Source organism: Schistocerca gregaria, chromosome 9 (genome assembly GCF_023897955.1).
Source record: "Schistocerca gregaria isolate iqSchGreg1 chromosome 9, iqSchGreg1.2, whole genome shotgun sequence".
Classification (NCBI taxonomy): Eukaryota; Metazoa; Arthropoda; class Insecta; order Orthoptera; family Acrididae; genus Schistocerca; species Schistocerca gregaria.
The window spans coordinates 24,288,496-24,303,588 of record NC_064928.1 but is presented as its reverse complement, the minus strand read 5'-3'; the positions used below and the strand labels follow the sequence as shown (position 1 = coordinate 24,303,588).

The following is a 15,093-nucleotide window of genomic DNA, read 5'->3' as shown; positions in this document are numbered from 1 at the left end:
CGTCCTACACGATCGCTACTCAAAGAAACGCTCTTGATTCTTTTTGACTAATAACCACATTTCATATCTGGCCCTGAAGTTCCTGATTATTGTAAAGATATTGGCATCACTTTTGTGTCTTTTCTGGTGCATTGTAGCCATAAGCTACAGCCTTTACACAGAAATGTTTATGGACCTTTTAAAAAAGTTCGCGAACTCGGCATGTGACGCATGGGTTACCAATAATAAATGGCCTATGATATTTACGGCCAACGGTCTTGCCGCAGTGGTAACACCGGTTCCCATCAGATCACGAAGTTAAGCTCTGTCGGGCTGGGCTAGCACTTGGATGGGTGACCATCCGGTCTGCCTAGCGCTGTTGGCAAGCGGGCTGCACTCAGCCCTTGTGAGGCAAACTGAGGATCTACTTGACTGAGAAGTAGCGGCCCCGGTCTCGGAAACTGCCATACGGCCGCGAGAGCGGTGAGCTGGCCACATGCCGCTCCATGTCCGCGCCCGGTGGCGCCTGTGGGCTGACGACGACATGGCGGCCGGTCGGTACCGTTGGGCCTTCACTGCCGGTTCGGGAGGAGAGTTATGATATTTACGACATCCCGTCTACAGTGCGAATACCACTTCCAAATGCTGCAACTCCCCAGAACGTAACCAGTGGATTCAAGCTCACTGGGAGCAGTTCCTTTAACAACAATATTTTTACTGACAATCATTTTATGCCTTCATACACTTCAGATAGGCCAGACCCAAACACTGAAATCAGTCGAGCTGAGATAAACGCTGCGCCCACGCCCACCTCTCATCATGTTCTGGCTATTCCTTCGACGTCCAAAGTAGGGTGACCATCAGAGGTAGAATGAAATTAACTAAATCAACTGCAGGAAGCCTAAAATGCAAGAAGAAACAGAGGTAAGACGACAATGATGAAGATTCACTATGCCTAAGGTCTCAAGCCTTTTTCAAGCAGTGAGCCTGGAGCACAATGTATTCAGTGCACAAACTGCAAGCGTTGGGCTCATCAGAAATGCGTGAAAATGAAATCCGTGGGCTGTTTTATGTCGTAGCTGTCCTTTGGGTCTGGACTGTGATTAAAGTTGACTGGTTTGTATTAAGACTCTATAAACCCTAATAAGTGTAAGCTTTCCCTCTATCACAATAAAATGTTAAGCGTTTAACTCAATATTCAACTTAATTGTATGTACATTAAAGTATGTTTCTTGATAACTATTAGTTTTATTTTCACTCCCTAAGGCTGTACTAGTTTAACATTAGTCAACGTGCCCAAGCATCTGGGCCAACTCACTCTGAGACAGGACAGAGTGGCCCACTTGACATGTGTCCAGAAATTAATTTTATTTTTAATTTTTAACTCATATTTTCAAGTTTAATAATTGCCATCCACATCCAGTAAGACTGCTCTAAAATTGGACAATGAATTCATAAATTTAAATATGTAAAAAATTAATATAAAAATACGGTCAATCTGCCCTAGTCTCCCTCACACTAAAAACTTCAAATACAGGAAGCCTTTACCTACTGATATATTCCCAGAATGAGATTTTTCACTCTGCAGCGGAGTGTGTGCTGATATGATTCTTCCTGTCAGATTAAAACTGTGTGCCGGACAGAGACTCCAACTCGGGACCTTTGCCTTTCGCGGGAAAGTTCTGCGATCTTCGCAAAAGAGCTTCTGTGAAGGTACTGGCAGAATTGAAGCATTGAGGACGGGTCGTGAGTCGTGCTTGGGTAGCTTAGATGACGTTGGCGCGGTAGAGGTTTAGCTGCCCTCTGTAATAAAAGATCTGAGTTAATGGATCAACGATGAACTGAAACGGGTCTCTTGCGACGTCCGCCCCGAGCAGTTGCAACAAACGAAAACGAACAAAATGAGATACAGAAATGGTAGAGCGCTTGCCCGCGAAAGGCAAAAGTCCCGAGTTCGAGTCCCGGCCTGGCGCACAGGAAGTTTGACCAATATGTTGTTTTCTGATATTTTATTATAACAGATCATAGACATTTCGTTACATAAAATCGTAGCTAAAATGACGCCTTTTCGAAATATTCTCAATTTCCAAATTTAAAGAGCTTATATTCAGACCACGTACTCTATGATAAAGAAAACCCACCAAACACGATGTTTAACGCTAACAATGTGGCGACTCCTAAGTCCTGCTGTGATGTAAAAACGATATCGCATCGCAGTGGCCACGTTCCTCTCCACGAGGCAAAAATCTGCTTTGCGCCCCGCAGTGTAGTGGAACGCGAAATTCCAGGCTGTGACCTCATCGACACGAGGGTTTTCACGTGTGGTAAAATGACGATTTAACTGCAGGTGATATCTACTCGTCTCGTCGGCGCTCGCAAGTGGCAAAGAATCCGCAGGAAAAAAAGAATTACAAGCTGTGAGACAGCTGTGTTAGTGCTCGAGGGATGTACAGGGAGCAGACGGATCGCGTGTCCCGTGGGCTGCCTGCCGACTTCCAGATGCGCGACGCGGCTGTGTTTGCCGCCACGAAACGCTTCCGCGAATCCTGCGACGTCAGACGCTTCCGTGTTGTGGCTGCGTACACAACCCGGGCAGACAGAAGACACGTGTGCGGAGACCGAGGCAGGACATTCAGCGCTCCCTGCGGCGCCATGCGGTACTAGAAGCCGCCATATTTTATGTCACAATCTTCGACCATAGATACTAGTAGTCTGGCCTTGCTGTGCAGAAGCTATAGGGCTGCTGTGGCTCCAACATAAACCACGTGACTGTTGGCAAAACGTGGTGGGATTTCAAATCAGCGGTCTGCCATCTTCAATTTCTCAATTGACTGCCAAACCCTTCCAACAAAAATTACTTTTTTTTATTTGCGAAAAATTATGTCAGAACTACATTTGACCTGGATTTGTACATAGTACCATTTATAAAATCTAACAAATGCATCGAACGCCCCTCTGGTGGGCAGCGGGACGAAATTACTATAAACTATCAATTAATGTAAAACGTCGTTAAAATTCTTTTAAACAGTAAGAGAGGTCTCACTTTAAATATTGGATTCGCCGCGTTTTGAGCTCTAGTCACTTATAAAAGAAAAATGGGACATGGGAATTATGTCAACTATAGGTGCCAAAGTTGTCTTTAGGAGCAGGTCCATTGTAGAGTATCAATTTTAGGTGCATTTCAAAGGTTTAGTTCCTACTATTTTTACAAAAGCTTAACCTATCAGTTAAAAAAAAATGATATTTTAAATGAAAGGTGAGACTTTGAAGTTTCAGAAAATAATTTTGGAGCCTACATTCATTTAATAGTATTAGAAGGTAGAAAAAAATTCTCTTCATGTGTCGACAGTAGGTGCTCTTACCTTATTATAATCTCACTTGTATATACAAAAAAGTGCGTATGTGCAGATGGCTTAAAGTTTTTCCATTTTAGGGCCTGTATCCAAAGCTGCCTTCGGTTTTCATCCTTAGTGAACCTATTAGTAGGAACGAGAACAGCTGTACTTACTTCTGTAACCGAATTATCACAGATACTTTCCAAAATGTAATATGAGTCTGACTTTACAGGCATCGCTTTCAACACTTTACGTGATACTCTATTTCAAGTGTAAAAAACATATAAAATCAGCAGATTTCAATAAACGCATCTGCACTATCATAGAAACACACGTGAAATGTAATGCCATTTCCCTCGACAAAACGCTGTGTACAGCCATAAGCGCAACACGAAACAACCATGTGTTGCCAACATTCACGTAACTTTAGCAAAGAGATGTTGGAGCCACGAAAATGACGTCAGGGCCAGTCTATTATATTTATGGTCGAAGGTCACAATCCTCGTCGCTTTCTGCCTCGACAGCTGAACAACGTGACTGCTAATGAAAACCGTCAAAGCTGTTATTTCTAGGCACAGGAGGAAACCTTTTTTACTTTACGGGTAATTTCGCTGTTATTTTATGCGTTTCCAGGGCTATTTTTTTGCCTTCTCCGGTGTTACTGTTTCGTTACGTGAGGAGCATTGCTTATCGGGACGCATGCGGACACCTGTGCTCCAAACCGCCGCGCATAAAAATGGGATTCTTCGGGGGCTCATACCTCAACTTCTGTTGGTGATAGGAAGGTACCGCCAACTATTTGGATAGCCCTTGGGATATCGAGCATTTGTATACGCAAAAGAAGGATCCTCTTTGTATTACTATACTACACTACATGGTCAAAATATGTTGAATATTACAGCCCGCATCTCGTGGTCGTGCGGTAGCGTTCTCGCTTCCTGTTCCCGGGTTCGATTCCCGGCGGCGTCAGGGATTTTCTCTGCCTCGTGATGGCTGGGTGTTGTGTGACGTCCTTAGGTTAGTTAGGTTTAAGTAGTTCTAAGTTCTAGGGGACTGATGACCATAGATGTTAAATCCCATAGTGCTCAGAGCCATTTGAACCATTTTTTGAATATTACACACTTCGTCCTGCTTAAGCAAATGGAACCAATCGGTTGGTTCTCTTTGCATTTAATGTGGTCTACAGTGGGCCTTAAGGGCTTTATGGAAGCACCATTAGTTCGTGGACAGTTCCTTAGAAAACACCAAAAACTTTTTTTTGCCTTCTTTTCGTACCAAAGCCGAGCCGCGGATTCTAAGACGGCTACGCACAGGAAATGGCTCAAATGTTTACGATATGTTCCTAAAATCTCGATCTCGAATAACCCTGAAAATTTCACGATATCTGTATCTGTTTCCAAGGTATACAGATTCAAATTATTCAACTTTTACACGAAAAATACGCAAGTAAAATCCGGTGTGAGGCGAAAACGTACTTTCTGAAGTGGTGTAGCACAGAGAAATACGCTGTAGTGTCTCCACTATCATCAGAAGAGTTCTGGAACCGCTTGCAAAATGTTTGTGCACGTGAAAATTACTTGTGCGTTATTTAAATTTCACGGAAGTACTCTATCAAAATTTTATTGACCCATAAAATTCTTTTCATGTGAATGATATGCCCTGCTATAGCAGAGAAAAGAAAGAACCAAGGGGAAAATGCTCCTGTTGGAGCAGGAAGATTGCAAGTATGTTCCTATTTACTTTGACTGAGAAGTTGATACCAGCTGCCTCATTCTACTCCCTCGGCATCTTCAAAAATTTTGGTAAGAGAACATATTCGAACTTTTTATGCTGAGAAAGGAGACACTGGCAGAGGGAAGGGACGAAAGCGTTATAAATACTGGAAGATACTAGATAGTGGTTGTGGTAAAGAAAGGGAGAAAGAAACAGTGGCAGTGTGAGAGGAAGAGAGGCACACAGTGTCAGTGGAACATGGTTGACAGTGACAGAACAGTGCTAGGAGGAGAGGGAAGGAGACAGTTCCTGTGGGAGAGGAATACAGAGAAGGAGAAAGTGGAAGAGGTGAGACTCAGCGATAAACGGAGACAGAGTGTTTGAGAATGAGATCGAGGAAGACAGAGATCGTAAGAGTGAGAGGAGACAGCAGCAGTGGGATGGAATAAACGAGATAGTAGCAGAGAGAGAGAGAGAGAGAGAGAGAGAGAGAGAGAGAGAGACAGTGGCAGTTAAATAGTAGGCCAGAACGAAGGAAACTGTGACGGTGTGATAGGAGAGAGTGATAGAGAGACACAAAGAGAGGATGACACTGAGTTGGCCTCAACGAGTGAGTGAGCATGGGCAAGTGGGAGTGGATGGGTCTGAGCAACTTACAGTGATGGACTAAGGGGTGTGAGAGGGGAGGCTGTGAGAGTGACAGGTGCGCTGCATGTTAGAGAGCGCACGTATGTTCGCGTGCCACAGTTTTTGGGAAAATGTTCAAAGGTTCTGAGGAAGACAGAATGAGGTAACTAGTACCCATCTTTATAGTCAAGAGCATTTTCGCCTTTTTTGTGCTCCAATAGGAGCATTCGTTCCGCTCGGAATGTTAAAAAATAAGTGTCGCTTATATGGAAAGGTTGAAACACCCACCAAAACAAGTCGAGTAAATTTCAGTCAAATCTTTTCTCTCATTGCGCTGTAAATTTTGATTTTGCAATTTTTTTAACTGTTGTGTTAAAACTGCCTCGAACAACTAGTTAGAGAAACCACACGTAATGGATATATTTTAGACGTTGGAGCTGCAGGCAGTCGGATGGAGAAGGCTGGGAGCATACTTACGCTAAAAAAAGCAGATAAGCATTTGTTAGCATCCTTCTTAATGAATGGACATTATTAAGCTCCAATATGACGGGCGTAAACGCATTATGGCCATTGTGAAACTGATTATCAGTTTTGCTCAGGATTCGTCTGTGCCAAGTAGCTGGATTATGGATGAACAGGGCCCACTGTGTATCAATAATAATAAAATTCGGAAAATGCTGAGGAAACAGAGATTGTAGCACTCTCGGCTCAAAAACAGGAATGTTGAAAGTTAGTAGAAATACGTGCGTCCGGACACATTCAGATGTGAATGTAATAAATTTTCTTGAGAGAGAAATTTTCTGTCCGCAAATAACCACGGATTTAGAGAGCATCGCTCGTAACTCAGATTGCCCTTCTCTTAAGTGACACCTTTCAGCCCATGGTTGGGGGGTGGGGGCAATAGGCAGGCCCCATGTTCGTATATTGCCTGAAAACGTTTGACGTGGTACCCGACTGTAGACAGTCGTCGATGGTGAGAGCAAACGGTGTAGGTTCCCAGATATGTGAGCGGCTTAAGTAACACAGCCCAGTATGTTGTCCTCCGCGGCAGATGTTCATCAGAGACAAGGCATCGCCAAGAGTGCCCCAGGACACTGTGTCCGGAGCGCTCTTATTCTGTATTCACATCAGTCATCTGACGGAGAGGGTGAGCAGCAATTTACGACTGTTTGCTGATGACGTTTGGTGTACCCATAGGTGTAGTCGTTGAGTGACTGTAGGGGTGTAGAAGATGACGTATGCAGAATTTCTAGCTGGTGTGACGGACGGCGGCTTGCTGTAAATGTAAGTTAATGTGGATGAGTAAGAAAACAAACTCGTAGTGTTCGGATACAGCATCAGTAGTGTGTTACTTGAGACAGTCTCATCGTTTAAACATCTAGGCGTAACGTTGAAAAGCGATATGGCACGTCAGGTTGGTGGTAGTGAAGGCTAAACTCGACTTTGTTTCATTGGGAGAATTTTGGGAAACTGTACCACATCCGTAAAGAAGACGGCGTATACAACGCCAATGCGACCCATTCTTTAGTACTGTTCGGGTGTTTGGGATCCCTACTAGGTCAGATTAAAAGATGACATAGAAGCGATTCAGAGGCGGGCTACTAGAATTGTTACCAGTAGGTTCTATCAGCGCGCAAATATTATGGAGACGCTTCCGGAACTCAAATGGGAATCTCCGGAGGGAAGGAGACGAATACTATTGAGAAAATTTAGAGATACGGCATTTGAGACTGTCTGTGGAAAGATTGTACTGCCGCCAACATACATTTCGATTAAAGACCACACACCGCTGTTCAACATACGGTGGCTTACGGAGTATGTATGTAGATGCAGAAGACGTGGACTGGCGGACGGCTCGGAGATATCACGCGAGGAAATGGAGAGAATAAGAGGAAAGAGAGAGGAGCGCGGAGAACGAGAATATCCGACAATCGATCTTAAGATTGTCAAGTAAGTGAGACCGGTGTGGTTAGCCAAAGGAACCTGATGGCAAATACTAGTACACTCTCTTCTTCAGATCTCAATGCCAGATACCTGTGTGCTTGATTAGATGTCAGTCTTGGGCGTACAACGCGTTTTGCTTCTATTTAAACTTGGCCTCTTTACCTGCTCGTATACTGCGAGGAGGAGTGCGCTAGCTTGCGAAAGAGTAAGCAAAGCAGTCGGCATGCAGGCCACACTTTCGAGCTTCAACGTCGACCGTGCCGAATTCAACGCGCAGCTGAAAGATCGCAACGATGCTACTTGTACACACGGCACGTGGGCCCCAACGTGGTATGCGTGATCGCAGCGCGCTCCAGCGGCAGTTATCGACAATATCAGGCTCGCAGATCACACAGTCCAGTGTTTGCGAATTGGACGAGCGTGAAATTCTTACTTCAGCTCTATTAAAATGCACATTTTCTCCCTTGGGCTTATGCTACTCACGTTGTTCTGCCTCTAGAATACATAAATAAAAACATCAATACCCATGAACATTTTATAAGGCAACAAGGAACGTACTACGTCCAGTCAAGAAGAACATTCGGTTTGTACACTGAAGAGCCAAAGAAACTGGTACACCTGCCTAATATCGTGTAGGACTCTATCGTGCATGCGGAAGTGCCCGAAGACAACGTGGCATGGACTCCACCAATGTCTTAAGCAGTCCTGTTGCAAACTGACACCATGAATCTTGCAGGGCTGTCCATAAATCCGTAAGAGTACGACGGGGTGGAGATCTCTTCTGAACAGCACGTTGCAAGTATCCCGGATATGATCAATAATGTTCATGTTTGGGTTGGGCAGCGTAAGTGTTTAAACTCAGAAGAGCACTCTGTAGCAATTCAGGATGTGTGCGGTGTCGCATTGTCGTGCTGGAATAGCCCAAATGCGTCGGAATGCAGAATGGACGTCAGTGGATGCAGGTGATCAGAAGAGATGCTTACGTACGTGTCACCGGTCAGAGTCGTATCTAGATGTATCAGGGGTCCCACGCCCATTACTGAGTCTCCATCAACTTGGACAGTGCCCTGCTGACGTGCAGGGTCCACGGATTCATAAGGCTGTCTCCATACCCGTACACGTCCATCCGCTCGATGCAATTTGAAACGAGGCTCGTCCGACCAGGCAACATGTTTACAGTTATCAACAGTCCAATGTCTGTGTTTAGAGGTCCAGGCGAGACGTAAAGCTTTGTGTCGAGCAGTCACCAAAGGTGCTCGACTGGGTCTTCACCTCCAAAAGAAACAAAAAAGTTCATATAAACATAGGTCCGCAAATGTTTAGTAATTACGGCTAATAAAAGATTTTGCCTGAAATTTAGCAACTTCGCTAATATGAAGCAGTCGTGAAACTGTACGAGTTTTAAAGTAAAGTAAAGCACGATTTCCATTTATTTTGTTCTTACTGGTCTTCTGAATCTAATAAAACACGTCGCAGACGAGTATCTGCAGTAGCTTTCCAGACCCTCCAGAGAATTAAAGATTATTATACAGCTAAATTTATTTACTTTCCATTAAGAACGAAGAAATGTTTATGTCACTGTTCGCTACCTTCAGTGAGTTGTTTCAGTCGTTTCCTAACGTCGAAACGCGTCAGTTTTCTGTATTGTCCAGGGAAAGGGCATAATAACAACAGTGTATTAAGCTTTGTTTTTTTCGGTTTAACATGAATTCACGTGTACTATTGTATTAATAATAGCAAATTATCTGACACAGACATACAGTTTCAGTTAACGTTATTACTATCATCTTTGCAAAATTAAATTCTCTACAACTTCTGTCGAAAACTTCGTACAATTGTCGGGAATTTAAAAAACAAATTGGTCAAGTAGTTAATAAATTAAAAATTTTACGAAATTACGTCATTGTTTCTGTGGATTTTCTGAAAAACTGCTGCAGATACACGTCTGCGACATGTTTCATTAGATTCACCACACCAGTAGCATCAAAATAAAAAGGAAATCGTGCTTTACTTTAACCTCGTACACTTTCGCGATGGCTTCATATTAGCGAAGTTGCTAAATTTCAGGCAAAATCTTTTATTAGCCGTAACTCCGCAACTAAACATTTGAGGACCTATGTTCATGTGAACTTTTTTCTTTAGTTTTACTTGTAGAATAACGTATTAAAATATTTGCATATCTTCGCAAATCGCCCTGTACGACACAGTGTTCAAACTGGCTTAAATCTTGATAACCTGCCGTTGCAGCAGCAGTAACCGATCAGACAACTGCGCCAGACGCTTGTGGACTTATATAGTCGCCGCCAGCTGCAGTGCCGTATTCTGACTGTTTACATATCTCCGTATTTGAATATGCATGCCTATAACAGTTTTTTTTACGTTTCATTATAGAAGTTCCTTAAAAATTGTGTGATACAAATTTACGATAAATCTTCATATAACATAAAAATTATTTCACCATCGTCACTTCTTAGTAAAACCATAACGTCAATCTTGCTTGATCACTGTTCCAATTGAGCAGCAGAATCTTTGTGTGTTAAATACAAAACTTAAAACAAGAAAGTGCAGAAATATTAACTGCAAGTAGTGTAAGCAGTCTTGTAGATTAAGACAATCGAACAACTTCATTCAGGAAGACCGCACTTATATCTACATAACATCAATTATTGGGCAATATACTTCAGTTTAATAAGGAAGTATGAAAATCCTATTTGAAAACGAGACGCTTAGTAAACATTGTTTGGAACGAATAAGAAGCGAGCCAGCAACCCAGCATCTGATAGCTTACTATTCCACAACACAATCATTGCGCTACCCCGCACACAAACGATCTGGAACCATACTTCGCATCCTACCATCTCTGAAAGCTCTAATTGCAGATATATTATTGACTGGTTTTGAATGATAAAGAATTGTACCAAGAACAATACGTATTTCATGATGATGATGGTTTGGTTTGTCGGGGGCTCAAACTGCGCGGTCATCGGCGACCGTAAAAAGTCCCAATTTTCACACAGTCCAAATTTTTTCACACTCCAATCGAGTCACTGTCACGAATGATGATGATGATGATGATAAGGAGGAATGCGTATTTGATGGCTCCTGAATATACCGTTGCCTCGAGACGGCATACTTTAATGATACACAAGATACAATAATTTTTTTTAGCCACAAGTAGGACGTTTCCCCTCATTTTATTGCAACATCGGGTTTTCGAGGGACTAAATTTGCCCGTGTTTAGAAACGGCATGTATACACACGCGCTTCAACTGGAAACCAGTGTGGTGTCTCGCGAGATGATGATGATGATGATGATGTTTGGTTTGTGGGGCGCTCAAGTGCGCGGCTATCAGCACCCGTACAAAGTCCCAACCTTTTGCTCAGTCCAATCTCGCCACTTTCAGGAATGGCGATGAAATGATGAGGACAACTCAAACACGCAGTCATCCCGAGGCCGTAGTGAAGAGAGACGTGTGAAAAATGTACTTCTTCAGTCTCATTGGCCTACGTTCAAACGCTCGTCCAGAATATCTGGTATGCTGGACATTGCTCCGCCACGTTTGGAAAGACTCCCCAACATGCTACTTGCACGACAAGACGCGAAGGGATCGGTGCCTCAGCGCTGAACGTTCCAACGCGCGGTCCGTCTTTGGCACACCAGGATCGAAACTGCGCGCCGGATGGAGCACCTGCCGCAGGCTAAGGCTGGGAAAAAACAACTGGCTAAAACTGATACCGATTTTTTAGTTCTAAATAACCGGTATTTTTCGGGTTATAAGAGGTGTTTTCTTTATTTTTTACTAATCACCGAGTAAAAAACCAAAATATCAATTAGCCATAGCAGCAGTGCTAAAATTTTTCGGTTGTAAATAAATATTTAAAAAGAAGTATTTTTTATTAGTAAAAACTGTAAAGGTTTGAAGTACTGTGTTATTATGGAATATGGGGAAAACGATCAGTGCTGTTTTGGTCTGCAAGATTTGCCCCCGCCTGATCTATATGGTAGCTCCTCTCTGTCTTCGCTGGACAGCGAATGGAACCAAGTCTAGTCTGAAAGTATTTTTGCGGTGTGAGGCAGCAATGAAGTACAATGCTTCATTTGCTTCGAAGTATTCAAGATTTGTCTACCATTTACATGAAACAATAAAAGAGGAAGGAAATTATGCTACTAGTAATATATTACAAAATTAACAAAACTTAATTCATAGTATACAGCAGAAATAGAGAGTAGCTGATCTGCTGTTTGTGTCAAAGTAATATGTCTCTCTCTGCTTATAGTTCTTCAAACCGAACAAAAAAACGTGAAAAACAGAGTTCTTCAACCTCAGTTTTCACCCTTTACCCTTCACTATTCGTAATACCCAAATAGTTGTGAGATCCCCGATTACAGCATGGTTTTTAGCACAGTTTCAAAATGTTGGAATCAACAAGAAAATACTGGAGATTTTTTGTTTTTTTGTAGTATTGAACCACTTACCACTTTTCGAGGAAAGCAGCGAACCGTGGATGGACAAAGTTTTTTTTTTATTTCTCTGTTTAACTAAATAATTTGATTCCGTAGTCTATGTCTTCAGACTTCGAGAGTCGAAGTTTTTCAGTGTTCGTTCGATTTATACGTTTACCACAAGAGGGAATAAAAAAAAAACCGAAAATCCGTTATTTCAGAAACCAGTTAATTTCGGCGGTTTTAATAGTCAGGTTATACTGACGTGAAAAGAAAGATATAATCCGAAACCGGCTATTTCAGCGATAACCGCCATTCGTAGCAAGGCTGGAAATGGTTTTTAGGCGGTTTCCCACTTTCTTTTAGGCAAATGCTGCGCTGGTCTCCAAATTCCTCCCCAGAGTACACAAGACACAAGCAAGTAAAAATGTAATCACACATAGGACAAAGTGTACAGGATCCACAGACAGGAATCGCAAAGCACTTTCCTCCCATAGGTTACCTTGATGGCCGAGGGCACCGTACAAATTTGTCAGATATCGAGCACAACGGGGCATTGAAGCTAAGCAGAAGGAGAAAAAGAAACAACTTAAATTGGGACTCTTTCTCTCGTTATGACTTTGGGACGATCATTTCCTGCTCGCCAACACCCCGTTGGTTCATCTTAATTGAAGCAACAAGTGTCTGCTTCCTTGAGCCTTATGTGTACGACGCTGCACGGAAAGGAATCTTTTCCCTGTACTTCACTTGTTTAGGAGAACTGCTGGATTGGCTAGGGGCTACGCGCAATGTCGCAACATTAGTGGACATCCGAGTTTTACCCTCGTGCGGTAGAAGTATGTGAGGACTGAGAATTCACATGGGCAGGAAAGAATTTTCGTTGTCAACGTACATTACTTACAAGTTTACGTGATTTCGGTACGCTGTAACGTCTGCCCGAAAGCGCTCTGATATTTCAGTGCCATTACATCGCTAGGACAGGCACATCCCGTGGCAAAGTACCGCGGATTTTGAGCACACATCTCATAGTCTTCTTAGAAATTGGAATGATCGTGGACTAAAACATTGAAGAGATAAATGCAATGGTGTTTCGCTGGTTTGCGACAGGTGCCACAACTTGGATTCCGCTGACCTTTTGGTTATGCAGGAGAAGCCAAAAAGGGGGGGGGGGGAATAGGTCCTGAGTGTCTTGACGTCCCTCCTCCCAATCACCTACATCAAATTACACACGACCTAATTGCAGTGTAATATTAATTACCGGGTAATATTAAAAGTTTGGAATTAGCACAAGACGTGAACAGTGTTGTACCAATGAGACGTGAGTGTAACGGTTGACCTCGGCGTCATACGTGCAGTCGCTTAGCTCATTCTGTGGTGTCACCGCCAGACACCACACTTGCTAGGTGGTAGCCTTTAAATCGGCCGCGGTCCGGCAGTATACGTCGGACCCGCTTGTCGCCACTATCAATGATTGCAGACCGAGCGCCGCCACACGGCAGGTCTACAGAGACTTCCTAGCACTCGCCCCAGTTGTACAGCCGACTTTGCTAGCGATGGTTCACTGAGAAATTACGCTCTCATTTGCCGAGACGATACTTAGCATAGCCTTCAGCTACGTTATTTGCTATGACCTAGCAAGGCGCCAGTATCCGTACTATTGATATTGTGAATCATGTACCATAAAGAGCGACGTTCTCCATTCTCTGGATTAAAGTTAAGTATCCCACCAGCTACGTCCGTTTTTCTCAGTTCTAATTCCCTCGTCATGTTCCAGACCTCACGCCAGCCTGCGTGAGCTGAGACGCGTGCATTTCGGCCTCCTTTAGAAAAACACAGTTGGCTCTCCTGCCAACCACAACACATTCCATACATATTCCTGCCCTATGAATTCTAAATCAGAATCATTGTACTTAAGTCAAATCTGTACACAGGTAACGTCTTCCATAGGTATTTTGACTGTCTCAATTAACTAGCAGTGTATCTCGTAGGAAGTTGGATCAACGTGCCTACGACATTTCAAACCATTTACAACGACATTTCAAACCATTTATAATATAGAAAAGAAATTACTCAGAGGCAGGCTATAAACTATGAGCAACGAGAATCGCTGATCGATACTCACAAAGCTGCACTCTCCCGACTGCTTGCCACAAGTCCCATGCAAGTCCGGCAGCCAGATGACAAACTGTGAAACAAAACAATTGCATTAAATTGCATAAAAATTTGGAAATTCACAGGATATCGTAGCAAGGTGTATTTCCAAATCTGGCCTGTTTTTAAGATATGTAAATACTGTCTTCAAACTCGAATTTATATTTGTACAAGTAGCAAAGATCATTTTTCCTGTTTTATAGAAGATATCATAAAGACCCACTGATGATACTGAAACTTCAGCGAAACATACCTGGGGAGTAAAAAAAAAAAAAAAAAAAAAAAAAAAACAAAAAGAAAAAAAAAAAAAGAAACTATCAGGAGAAAGTTATTTGAAAGGAGGCGAGCTCCGCGTAATATACAAGATGGCGCGTACGGAAATCTGGAGATAGAATTAATTTGCTGAATCGACGACATATTTGCAAAAATTGAACATTTCCCTCCTTCATTTTATTAGTTGTCTGAGAAACAGGTGAAAAAAAAATTTCCGGTACCGGGAATCGAACCCGGGCCTGCTGGGTGAGAGCCAGCTATCCTAACCACTAGACCATACCGGACGATGGATGTCAGCAACTACATTTAGTATTTATAAGTAAAAGCAAATACAGTTTAATTGATCTTAATGGTTTTCATTCCTATCAGTAGTCATGTTTCCATGTGCACTACGGAAACCCACGCCCAGCTCACTCCTACTTGATCCACATAATGAAAGATCTGCGGGGACATCATTACGCTTCTGATAAAGACATTCAAAGAACTGTGAGACTATGGTTGCGGAGACAGTGTGTCGAATTCTTCCGTGACGGATTCAGTAAACTTGTCCATCGTTGACAGAAATGTGTCCAACTCGCTAGTGATTATGTGGAATAGTGAATATTGGTAATTAAAGATCACATTGTA

At 42.9% G+C, this 15,093-nt stretch overlaps 1 non-coding gene and 1 pseudogene across 1 annotated transcript; one reads left to right on the top strand and one right to left on the bottom strand.

The window, feature by feature from the left end:
* Positions 1 to 247: 247 nt before the first annotated feature.
* LOC126292340 (5S ribosomal RNA) lies at positions 248 to 364 on the top strand (annotated as a pseudogene).
* Positions 365 to 14,678: 14,314 nt separating this feature from the next.
* Positions 14,679 to 14,750, bottom strand: Trnae-cuc (transfer RNA glutamic acid (anticodon CUC)). Its single transcript has one exon. It is a non-coding gene; the product is annotated as a tRNA-Glu (tRNA).
* Positions 14,751 to 15,093: the final 343 nt, after the last annotated feature.